The 12,586-nt window shown below is 35.4% G+C and overlaps 1 long non-coding RNA gene across 1 annotated transcript in view; it reads right to left on the bottom strand.

The window, feature by feature from the left end:
* The window catches only part of LOC149922857 (uncharacterized), a 301,904-nt gene extending 289,593 nt beyond the window's left edge, over nt 1-12,311 (bottom strand). The window contains exons 1-2 of the long non-coding RNA XR_016477139.1: nt 12,220-12,311; nt 6,802-6,930 (exon numbers count right to left, since the gene is read on the bottom strand). This is a non-coding gene — a long non-coding RNA (uncharacterized LOC149922857). The remainder of the gene's footprint in view (nt 1-6,801; nt 6,931-12,219) is intronic.
* Between the last annotated feature and the right edge of the window lie 275 nt (nt 12,312-12,586).

Here is a 12,586-nt window from a genome sequence, read left to right as displayed (position 1 = left end):
GTTTTATTCGTTTTCAAACGATTATTCGGTTTTTATTCGTTTTCAAACGATTATTCGGTTTTTATTCGTTTTCAAACGATTATTCGGTTTTTATTCGTTTTCAAACGATTATTCGGTTTTTATTCGTTTTCAAACGATTATTCGGTTTTTATTCGTTTTCAAACGATTATTCGGTTTTTATTCGTTTTCAAACGATTATTCGTATCGATCAGAGACGATTATTCGACTTATTTTTCGAATAACCATTTAAAAAGTAAGATAGTTTTCACGAAATTTCAAATTCGGTTAAAATCGAATAATCGATTCGAAACAAAAGAATACTATTCGAATATTCGGTTATTCACCCACCCTTAATTCGCCAAAATAGAGTAGATTATTTGTAAAATTAAAGTACTTTCGTTGACATGGTAACGGGTTTCTGTCGGCCATGACATTAAGACGCGCTTGGTAGTCACGTGGCTATTGGCAAACAGGATAGTGGGGTGATCGGTGACGTAGAATAATGTTTTGAGACGGGGCTTAGCTACGACGTACGCCTATGACGCTACGAGCAAGCAACGAATAGGTTCAAAACCTAAGACCCTGAAGTGCTTACTTTTACCTGAGCCAAAGGTAAATCTATATTTTAAAGATGTTTAATAACCTAATTCATAAGCAAGTATAAATACGTTATGCAAATAATGTTTTTATACGTTTTTTTAAACAATTAAAAACACTGAATTATATCAAGAATGTATTTATTTATATTTAGGAAGAATGATTATGTTGCGACAATCGCCGGGCACGTTGAACGCCTTTCCCCCGTCTCGCGCGGGGGGAAAGACAAAACGTCACCGGCGTTTGATTTCCATCGCGTTAGGTGACGTAAATTTTAAGCAGCCAATGAAATACCGGGACTATTCGTTTTATTTTAAGCGGAGGAGCGTATTGGGGGGACCAACGGGTGGATTGAGAGAAAGGCTAAAAACCGTCTCGACATTCTCCCTAGGTATAAATAAATACATTCTTGTTTATATTTTAAACAATAAAAATATGGTTTATAATCGTTGAAAAATACCGATTTTGTTCGAGCACATGTGCATAATTTTATGAAATTGAAATTTGTCCCCAAACGTTTCCTCAAAAATTCAATAAAATAAACAACGAGGATATTCCACAAGCTGAATCAAATCAAATCAACGACGAAAATATAAACATTATAATATGCAAATTAACTCAAGTGACCAAGTTATGTATAGTAAAAAAACAATTTTTTTGTTTATTTTTAAGCCCAAACGGGAAATGTTCCGGAAAATGACCGAGGCCTTTTCCGCGGAAAATGTTCCGTATTTTTCCGAAAAAAATTAAAAAGTTTTTAATTTTATGATTAGTCTCACATAATGTTTGCAAATTTAAATAAAGCGGCATTTTCGCCTTAATTTTTCGAATCTAAAAGTAAAACTAAACCTCTAGATTAGTTTAAACTGATTAACAATGTAACACTATTAATGTTTTGTAGTATGTTTACTGTTATTAGACATTTTATATCGATAAAAAGGTAAAAACATTAAAAACCCTTAAAAAGTAATTTATGTTTCAATTTTTTATTTTTCCGATTTGCGGAAAATTTTCCATATTTTATTTTTCCTGAAAATTAACAACTCTAATAAAAAGCGTTACCAATAAGGGGTACAATATCAATATGCATATATTCATTCGAATGAAGCATTCATAATTACCATTGCAGATAATTAAGTTTCTACCGTCGAGAGGGTGGTAGGCAAAAAACGAGCCCGCCCTGTCGTTCAAGATTAAGGGTGGGCTTTGAGAAATAAAAGGGAAGGAACCATTTCCTCTATCCCATTTCCTTCCATACTGCTCTCGGAAAAAACTCTGGATGGCAGCAGAAGCTTGAAAGCTATAACGTTTTCCTCTTGCATATTCTCGCGTCAGAGTTGACGTTCACCCAAGAAGCGAATCTCCCCTTTTGTCTCGCTCGACCCAAAGAGAAAGAGAGAAATCCCGCGATGGGCACTCTCCTCTCACCGTGAGATCAGTGGGAGCGATTGAGAGGAGGTGAAAGTATTTGGAGTGTGAGTGAGATTAGTTTAATTAACGAAATGCGATGAGGCGAAATCAGCTAAAAAGTTAGTTTACGGTGGTGAGAGGAGATGAGTTTGAGATGAGATGTGTAAGAAAACAAAAACAAAGGAAATGTCAAAACATGACTTTTTTGAAAAGAATTCTGTGACTTTGGCCAAAAAGTACAATTATCGTAATACGCTGGCGTTATAAAGTTATAAAAAAGACAGTAAATCTTATCAGTGCCGTAACAAGGGCGGTGCCCGCGGTGCCCAGGCACAGGGCGCAGAAATGACCAGACCAGGATCAAGTCAGAGCCGGGTAAGATTTTTCAAGGGCGCAGTTATAGAAGCTCGCACAGGACGAATAAATGGATAGTTACGACTCTGAATCTAATGTGGCCACTAGTCAGTGATGGTCGTTGTTCTACCCCCGTGAGAGCAGTGTGAGAATCTGAGAGGTGAGAATTGCCTTAACTTCAAAAGGAGAGAAGCGTGAGAGGTGTTTCACAAAGTATGCATTTCCATAAACGGCAAAGAGCGTCAGATGAGTTCAGATTTTTCAAAGAAAGTATTTGGACTATGCGCGAGGTTATAGTTTAATTAGCGAAATTCAATGAGACGAGATGAGCTTAAAAGTTAGTTTACGGCGGTGAGAGGAGATGAGTTTGAGTTTAAAATTTTCGAAAATGCCCATCACTGGAGAGAACTGGCGGTATATCGGTGAAAGATGACAAGTCTGACACGTTTCAAAAATCAGGAGCAGGGAGAGAGAATTCAGCATAGACATGCAAATAAGGCTTCCCAGGAATGAAGGGAAGAAAGGGTATAAGCGGCTCTAACTAAAATCTCAGGGCGGAAGGCGACTCACTAGCGCGGACCCTGCAGCTACTCTTAAAAGCCCGGAGAGTTCCCTGGAATCGAGATTGAATAAAAAAAATCCTGGAAGGAGGCTGCATTAACATTGCAGCGGATCCACGTCACCTCTCATCAAAGAAATCTCAGACGAAAATTTTCACGCTTCATGCAGGCTCATCATAAATGAATTTTTAGATATACGTAAAAATCTTTACTCTTCTTAGTGCTTTTTTTTTCGTTTTGTGACTATCAAATTTAGCGTTTGATAGATTAGATTTGATCCGCTATATAATTTTACAGTACCGACAAAATTGTAAATACATTTTCTTGTTAAATATATTCGTATTAACAGATGAAGCGAGAAGAAAATGATAACACGTAAATTAATGAGACAAAAAACGGTTTAAATTAACAATAAAATTTATAAAAAAATCATAGTTAAGGCGTAACTATATTTATGAAGGAAGAGTAAAGCCCAGTTCACACTATACAATTAATTGGGCCACTTAATTGAAACCAACTAATGGGAAGCAAGAAAACTGTACAGTGTGAACAGAAAAATTTGGAACAATGGTTACAATTTTTCTGTTCACACTATTCAATTTTCTAGCTTACAATTAGTTGGTTTCAATTAAGTGGCCCAATTAATTGTATAGTCTGAACTGGGATTAATAGTTGCGTAAAATTATTTGTAAATATTGCTAATTTAAACCGTTGTTTACATTGTCAATTTTAATTTAGTTCAAATAAATCCAATACTAAAAAATAAAGAGTCAAGTATAATCGACTGTAAGACGTAACTAAAATGACATAATTAAAATGTATTTCAAAGTAATAAATCAGCAAAAAGTGGCTAGCCTTATAGAGGAGGTTCATTTATCATAGTTTATGATATAAGCCGCGAATTGACGAAGCCTAGGGTTTTCTCCGCTTCCTCGTAGGTAAAGAAGACTTTAGCACATTTCGCCGTTTTAATCCTACCATTGCCACTTTCAATTAAAAAAAAACCCTTGTTAATATTTCGTTTTTTTTTTTATTTCTCGCTAACCGTGCAGCCCTGGGTTTCGAAGCTGACGGCTCGGCTCTGGTTCGCTTGACTACCCCAAAAAACAGTTTTTTCTTCCGCTAGCCCACCCGTCAAAGGAGTAAATCCTCGAATATTTTAATGGACGTCAACTGGTTGGAACTAGGCGCAAATGAAAGGCGACAAGACAACATCGACGGAGTCTCAAAACTCGGGGATTTACAAACTTCGTCTTTTTTACTTTGATAGGAGCCCAAAACACAAGGGTACGCTAGATATAAGCCCCGATGAAGAAAAATAACCCTAGACAGGTGACGACCTTACTTTGGTCCCACAAACAACGCGAACCGCTAAATTGAGCCAGACAGATTTATTAAAGTTACTTATAAAATTTAAGGAGCAATTATCGTAAAAATTCTACGGATCGCTCTGTTCATTACTTAGGAATAATAATAGCTTCGAAATTAATTTCAAAATCGATTAATAAACGTACCAAACTGGTTGGCAAGAATTTAAAGTTTTAAATATATTCAGTAGGAAATTGGTAAAATACAGGGATGTTTTTTCAGCAATATTTTAATTCATTTTACTATGATTGTAATATACTGGTTTGGTATCAAAGATATGAAATTTTAAATATTTTAAAAGGAAATTGGTAAAATACAGGGATGTTTTTTCAGCAATATTTTCACTTATTATACTATGATTGTAATATACTGGTTTGGTATCAAAGATATAAAATTTTAAATATTTTAAAAGGAAATTGGTAAAATACAGGTATCGTTTTTCAACAATATTTTCACTTATTTTACTATGATTGTAATATACTAGTTTGGTATCATAGATATTAAATTTCAAATATTATAAAACGAATTGGTAAAATACGGGGATGTTTATTCGGCAATATTTTCACTTATTATACTATGATTGTAATATACTGCTTTGGTATCAAAGATATAAAATTCAAATATTTCAAAAGGGAATTGGTAAAATACAGGGATGGTTTTTCAACAATATTTCAATTTACTTTACTACGATTGTAATATACTGGTGTGGTATCAAAGATATAAAATTTCAATTATTTTAAAATGCAATTGCTAAAATACAGGGATGGTTTTTCAGCAATATTTTAATTTATTTTACTATGATTGTAATATACTGGTTTGGTATCAAAGATATAAAACTTTAAATATTTTAAAAGGAAATTGGTAAAATACAGGGATGTTTTTTCAGCAATATTTTCACTTATTATACTATGATTGTAATATACTGGTTTGGTATCAAAGATATAAAACTTTAAATATTTTAAAAGGAAATTGGTAAAATACAGGGATGTTTTTTCAGCAATATTTTCACTTATTATACTATGATTGTAATATACTGGTGTGGTATCAAAGATATAAAATTTTAAATATTTTAAAAGGAAATTGGTAAGATACAGGGATGGTTTTTCAACAACATTTTCCCTTATTTTACTATTATTGTAACAAATTGGTTTGGTATCATAGATGTTTTATTTAAATTTCAAATATTTCAAAAGGGAATTGGTAAAATACAGGGATGGTTTTTCAGCTATATTTTCACTTATTTTACTATGATTGTAAAATACTGGTTTGGTATCATAGATGTTTTATTTAAATTTCAAAGGGAAATTGGTAAACAACAGGTATGGTTTCACCAATAATTCCACTTAATTTCTTTGATATTGTAGTATCGATTATAGATATGTATTTATGCGTCGATATTAACTAAACGTTATCACAGTTTTAAAATATATAATATATAAAATATAGAAAAGAAAATTGGTAAACAAAAGGAATTGCTTTACCAATATTATCACTTATTTTTTATTGATTTGAAACTTAGACATTGTATTTATAAGTATTGATACTACTTTCCTTTGAAAGAGTAATATATGTCTAAAAATAAAACATAAAGATATTGCTCAGTATTACCTTGAAAAATAATTTAAAATTGAAATTACAGTTACTACCAAGTCAGTCGTGCGACGCTAAACGTCTTGGCTTTATCATAAAACTAAATGCTGTAATAATTCCAATTATTATTATGTTAAATTAACCGAATGTAAATTTAACTGTTATTGTGGAGAAAAAGAGGTAACAAAACACTATGTTTGTTTTAGTCACATACGTATTAAACACTATTAGTCTTAATCGATAATAAAAATAAGGGTTTATAATTCAAATGACAGTCATTACTTCAAAATAACAGTAGGAACCGTTACCGATATGCTTAGTATTAATTTTCTTCCGCGACACAGACGTCCAGTTCAAAATGTTTAAACAAAATAGCAGTGTGGCTAGATTAATATTGTCTTGTTTGAAATACACTAAAAGGTTATAAATAAAATAAACATTTTGCGGCGTACAGAATTAGTCTTACACTTAAATAAATCAACTAATTTTAAATAAACGTTATTATATATGTTAGGCGATCATCGGTTCAACAATCTCCTGGACCGACCAAAATATTGATAAATAAAATACCCTGACGAAACAATGATAGTTATTTCCAATTTCCCACCAATAAAGAACTGTATCGTACGGTACAAAATGATAACAAAGCGGGCGGCCATTTTGAGCTTATAGCCCTGGGTATAAATAATGGTAAAGCAGGCCAGCGTTCGAAGGGCTCATATCGGAAATAACTTCCTTTACGTACCCGAACAGTTTTTCGCTAAGCCTTGGCCATAACATTGGCGCGTTACACCGGCTTTTTCGAAGTGTTTTTTTTCTTCTTCTAATTTTCTCAATTGTAAACATTTTCTTCGCAACGTATAAAATTTCAACCCCCCAAAATAAAAAGAGAATTTTATAGAAAAAGAACAAAATATCTTACCTGTTGAACTCGGTCCAAGAAGTAATGTCTTCGGGTTTTTACGTGGTAAAAAATAAGTACACGGATCCCAGTCTGCCACAGAGATTTCGAGCGGTCCTCGGGGAGGGGGATTAAGCCGTTTCAGCCCCCCTCCTGTAATAAAGTAGGAATAAATTGGCTTAGCGAAAGACTTGATCTTACTAAACGACACATTACGGTAGAGATCAACTTGAGTGAAATTTATTAAGGACGATTGTGAAGCTAAGAGGGGGGGGGGGGGCTTTCAGGGGGGGGGGGCTTGCAGGGGGTCGAAAATTAAAAGCATTTTTAGAAGAAAAAGAATTGGAGATACCATGAGATATTCCTTTGTTCAAACGGGCCGAGGTACTGATAAACATTTGAGTTCGGTTCTCGTTCGGTTTATGATAGCTGGAGTTTTTGGCCCTAAAACGCGCGTTTAATACGAGGAGCCGTACTTTTTCCCCAATACTGGAACTACTGGCCCTCCGTTTTATTGCCCCGCGGTGGATAATGACAAGGCTAGCGCTAAAATGTTTGAGGGGGGGCCACGTGGAAACCAAAGGTGAAGTAGCGAGGGGGGAGAGGAACGGTAATAAATCGTTGCTAGTAATTTTGGAAAGCGCGAAATATGTACGGCAAAAAAAGCAGGGTTTCCTTACAACGCAACTGGACACGCCACGTCTCTGACAATACGGGAGAGAAGGTCGGAATATCTTTTTCTTTGGAAGTCATAAATAATACTTGGACTCACAATGAGAGCGTACCTGACTGACCATATCGCGCCATTTGGTTTTTAACCGTGAAAACGGCGAAAATACTTCGAAAAAGTTAACTCTTTTAAAAATGTCCCCGCGTACCCCCGAGGCTACACTTAACGTTGTCGCTATACCTTGACTTTTACAACTCTTTCTGGATTTTTTGGGTTGGTTCCGTAGGGTCGTAAAAATGTCGAGAGTTTGGAGATAACAATTTATATTAAGGTTTGCTCCACTACAGACGATAACCGAAGCTGCTACTTTGAGGTCCCAATTATAGTTAAAATGGTAGATAACCTTCCAGAAGTTGGCTCAAGGACGTTGTTTTTTTCTCGGTATTGTACGGGAAAGGACGGGAAAATGTCAGAGGGAATTTGGGAATTTCTATCATGGCCCTTACATAAATATTTTATATCAATGTATTGGGTAATCTAATAGAAAATTTACAGATTTTGTTTATGTAGATAGTTCTTTGGAATATATGGAAATGTCTTTCAAATATGTATGGAAATATCTTTCGAATGTGTGGAAATGTCTTTCGAATATGTATGGAAATGTCTTTCAAATATGTATGGAAATGTCTTTCGAATATGTATGGAAATGTCTTTCAAATACATAGCAATGTCTACGTAATAAATAGAAAATTTTAAGGAATATATAGAAATGTCTACGGAATATATAATAATGTCTACGGAATATATAGTAATGTTTAAGAAATATAAAGACGTGTCTACGTAATATATAGAAAATATACGGAATATAAAGACGTGTCTACGGAATATATAGACGTGTCTACGGAATATATAGAAAAATCTACGGAATATATAGTAATGTTTAAGAAATATATATAAATGTCTACGGAATATATAGAAAAATCTACAGAATATATAGAAGTGTCTACGGAATAATCTACGGAATATATCGTAATGTTAAGAAATATATAAAAATGTCTACGGAATATATAGAAATGTCTACAGAACACAAATTTCTACATAAAATAAATATAGTTACTTCTATAGAATATATAGTATTTTCTACGAATTTTTAAAATTGTATATATGATATAGAAAACCGTAGACTTTCTATAAGTGTATACAAGTTATTATAGAAAGACTATAGAAAAGTTCCGTAATGTCTAGAGTATAGCTAATAATTAGAAGCAACAGTTTGCGAGGGAATAATTTCATCACGGTGTTACGGGAATCGGTTACCTTAATAACGAAAAGCGGTGCTAATTAACTTTTTAAATGGGAAAAGAGAGCTTCCTTACCGCTTGTAAACAAATTCGCCGCTTTTGATTATACCGGGAAAATTTGTTTTAAAAAGGGGTGTCTGAAGGAGAGCGAAGTGCCAGAGAGAGAAGAATGCCGGTTCCCATGGTTACAAACGTCGCGCGGAGGAGGGATGGGATTTGATCGATAGAGCCCGAAATCCCTCTTCCAACAACCAAAGACGATTCAAACTCTCCCGCACTGAAAACCTATCTTTATTCCTTCTCTAAAACCGCTATAGCGTTTAGTCGGCCAAACACACTTAAAAAAGGGGCGAAGGGAGCGACAGGAGGGGCGAGCTTTATTTCTCGGATTTCGACTGTAAAAAAGTAACTCGGCCGAAAACGATTGGAGTAGATTTACTTTGATCCCGTTTGATAGCCTTTCGTAGTGAAGAAACTGTCCGGTTTATAGAGCCCGCCACGAAGCTACCTGATAGTTCGTACGAAGTAGGCTATCTCGAACATCACCCCTTAAAGATTCTATCAGATAAGGATGGGGATTTATCTTGGCGAGTTTCGATAACCCTGCAAAATGTATGAGTAGCCGTTCTATTCCCCGAATAAAGATGACAAAAAGTTCTTTTTTTTTGCGTAGAGTCCTCCAGCGTCCGAGGGTGCGCGTTACATCATATCCCACGGTTACGTTCTCGGACGTGGCCATTGATAATTCCACGTATAATCGAATGGCTTTGGTAACGCTAGTAAAATACGCAATGGCCGCCACCGTCGGATTAAGAAAACGTCACCGAGAAATTGGTCTATAAAGAGCAGGGTGCTATACGGAGAAGAGAGCGCGTGATTTACGGACTGTATGATGGGAAGACAAAAGACAAATGAAAAAAAACTGGACAAAAATCGAAAGATGAGGGTTTCGAAGGGAGGAAGGAATTTAGTTGAGGTCGGGAAGAGAATCAAGTTATTACCGAAAGAAAACGTTCGTTCGACGTTTTGCGGGTGACAATTTCATCCCGCTCTAAGCTTATAAGTGATTTACGATGTTTTGTAACTTCTGATGCTACACTTTTTTTTTTTATAAATTGTAGCGTATACTAGGAGTGGGTTTTGTAGTCTGGCTAAAGTTATAAGACAGTGTCAAAAGACTGTTATATCCGTTACGGATTTTTGTCGAAAAAGACTTAAAATTTAGACGAAAATCCTTTCTGATAGTTCCTTAACACAATGCTAGACAACAATGGTCGAGTAACTCGAGTTCAATAAGAAAATTTTACGAAGGACATTTTGGTTGGCGTTCTCTTAAAAATAAAACTTGTTAATATTATATTTTGTTTTGCTTAGGGATATTTCCTTGTCACGGAAAAGAACCTAAGCTCGAAAACTGCGAGAGAGAAGTTCGGCAAATCTCTAGTGGCGCAATTTTTGCAGGCAAATTCGAAAGGTGGGCATTTTCGCCTCATAAAATAACAAAGAAGAAAAGTTAAGGTTCGCGAAAGCATCGATGGAGTGTAGGGGTTAGGGGGGGGGAAGAGTTACGTAAAGGGGGGGGGGGGTTGCGTAGTGGGGGATGGGATAGGAAATTTCGGGCCTTTGAGAGGATGCACGGAAGAGAGTATAACTTAGGCCGTTGTTCGCGTAAAACCTTCGGGGAGCTGTGCCAGACTCGAAGCGATCGCTTTTGACAAATGATAGGCAAAGAAACGTTGAGAGGTAATGGAATATTCATTTGTTTAGCCCTACTTAGCCTCACTTACTGCGGCCGCCTATCCCCTTCGCTTCTCGTGTTTCTCTTCGCTGCTATGCATATGGTCAAGAATATATACAACACCCCTGCCTCCTCCCCCCTCACGTTATACACGTATTCGATGCGACGAATATCGTAAATACTAAACAAACTTTTAGCTTAAAGTTTTAATTAACCATTTCGTATATAATAATAATCAGCTAGGCTAATTCCCAAGGCACGACCACAGGCCTAAGTCATCATGCGAGTTTTCAAGTAATTAATTCAGGTGGCCGGGTTACAATGCGTAGGAGGGTGGGGGCAAGCCCTTCATGCTCCCTACACTAACTATTACTGCTAACCTCAACAAGTTTTTATTGAAGGAAAACCGAAAAGCTCGGGGGAAAACCCCTTCAACCAGCGCGGAGAGAACTTGCAAACTAAACGCAGAAGGAGTTGTTACGAGTTTTCATCCAGTGCCACAAGCTGGGATCGAACCAGGCTCCTCTTACGGCGAGACGAAAGTGATTATCACTCCGTCACCCTACTTAAATTACAAAGCGATAACTATTTGTAGACTTGGAAATATTTTTTCTTGTTTTGTTTTGACGCTGACCATTAAAATATTTTGTTTAGTACTAAATATATAACTTCGTATAAGATATTGGTTTTTGAAAATGATCAACGTCTGACTAAGATCAAAGTGTAGTATTGTTTTGAAACAGCTGTTGAAAATACTTCACTACGTCCAACATTAAAATTGGATCGATACCAAACTTAATTCGCTTTTACTAGCCGTATTAATTTGTGGTAATTAATTTGGAAAATACATATACAAATTAAATATTAACATAACATATAACGATATGTACGACCCGTCTTATTTTCGTTTCGTTAATAGAAGGCTGTTTCACCAAAGACCATATAAATCATAACGCGGCTAAAGACTAACTATAGTGTTGTTTATTGTCTTTGCAACTGCTTCGTATAGATGCCCAGTAAATCTAAGGAGCCAGAATTTTTTTACGGAGCAGCCAAAATTGTAATAATAATGGTTTCGTAACCAAAATAATAATAATAATAATAATCATAATAATAAACAGCTGGGCTAATACCCAAGGCACCACCTTAGGCCTAAGTCATCAAGCGATTTTTAAAGCCTTTAATTCAGGTGGCCGGGTTACAATGCGTAGGAGGGTGGTGGCAAGCCCTGCAAGCCACGTGAGCCAACAGCTCCCTACACTAACTTTTACCGTTAATCTCAGCAAGTTTTTAACTAGTGATTAAATCGGTAAAAAATTATTCGTTATAAAAATCTATCTTAATTTCTGTGAACAAAATGAATAGGGAGTGATACACTTTAAGTTAAATTAAACACGAATTATAACGTCAGTGAAGATATTTTATTAAAATTTTCACTGTTCTAATTTAAATACATTATATTTACTTACATTATAATTAATGTTACATTTCATTGAAAGTTAAATGGCGTTAAGCTAGTACCAACAATTTATTAATATAGTCATTATCTGATATCGTTTTTCGTGATACTTAATAACTACTAAATTATTTATTATATAAATAATTCCCTGGTTTCAAGGAATATCTTCCCACAAAAATTGAAAGCAGGTTTTAATCTCATTTTTAAATATAATTGGTTAGGTATTTAGGCTTATCGAGGTTGACAACGGAAGATAAAATTATCTGAAAACTTACGTACTAGCCATTTTCCATCAGGAAACTTCCTCTAGACGGCGCATATCGCGAAGAAAAGGTTGAAAGTTGAATTCACGACTGAACCAAGGCTACGCTATACACGCACTGCTAGAAAATTTATCCTTCTTGTGTTTTTTATGTAAATTTATACGTTGGTAACCGGCGAGCCTCAGAACCATTTGAGATCCATTTGAGAAAGAGATAACGTGACAGCCCTCGAATATTAATACAATGTATCTCTTCTTCAAGCGAGTCCGTGTCGGGAAGAAGAGCCTGTGCGACTACACTACTGACTAATTATTGTAAAATTCCCAGACGTCGGCTAGTAAACTTGTAATTATGACCCCCCTTCCCCTTCTTTTT

Source organism: Leiobunum rupestre, chromosome 11 (genome assembly GCF_980474605.1).
Source record: "Leiobunum rupestre chromosome 11, qqLeiRupe1.1.hap1, whole genome shotgun sequence".
NCBI classification, from domain to species: Eukaryota; Metazoa; Arthropoda; class Arachnida; order Opiliones; family Sclerosomatidae; genus Leiobunum; species Leiobunum rupestre.
Note: the sequence above shows the minus strand (reverse complement) of the source record. Positions and strands in the feature narration are given on the sequence as shown.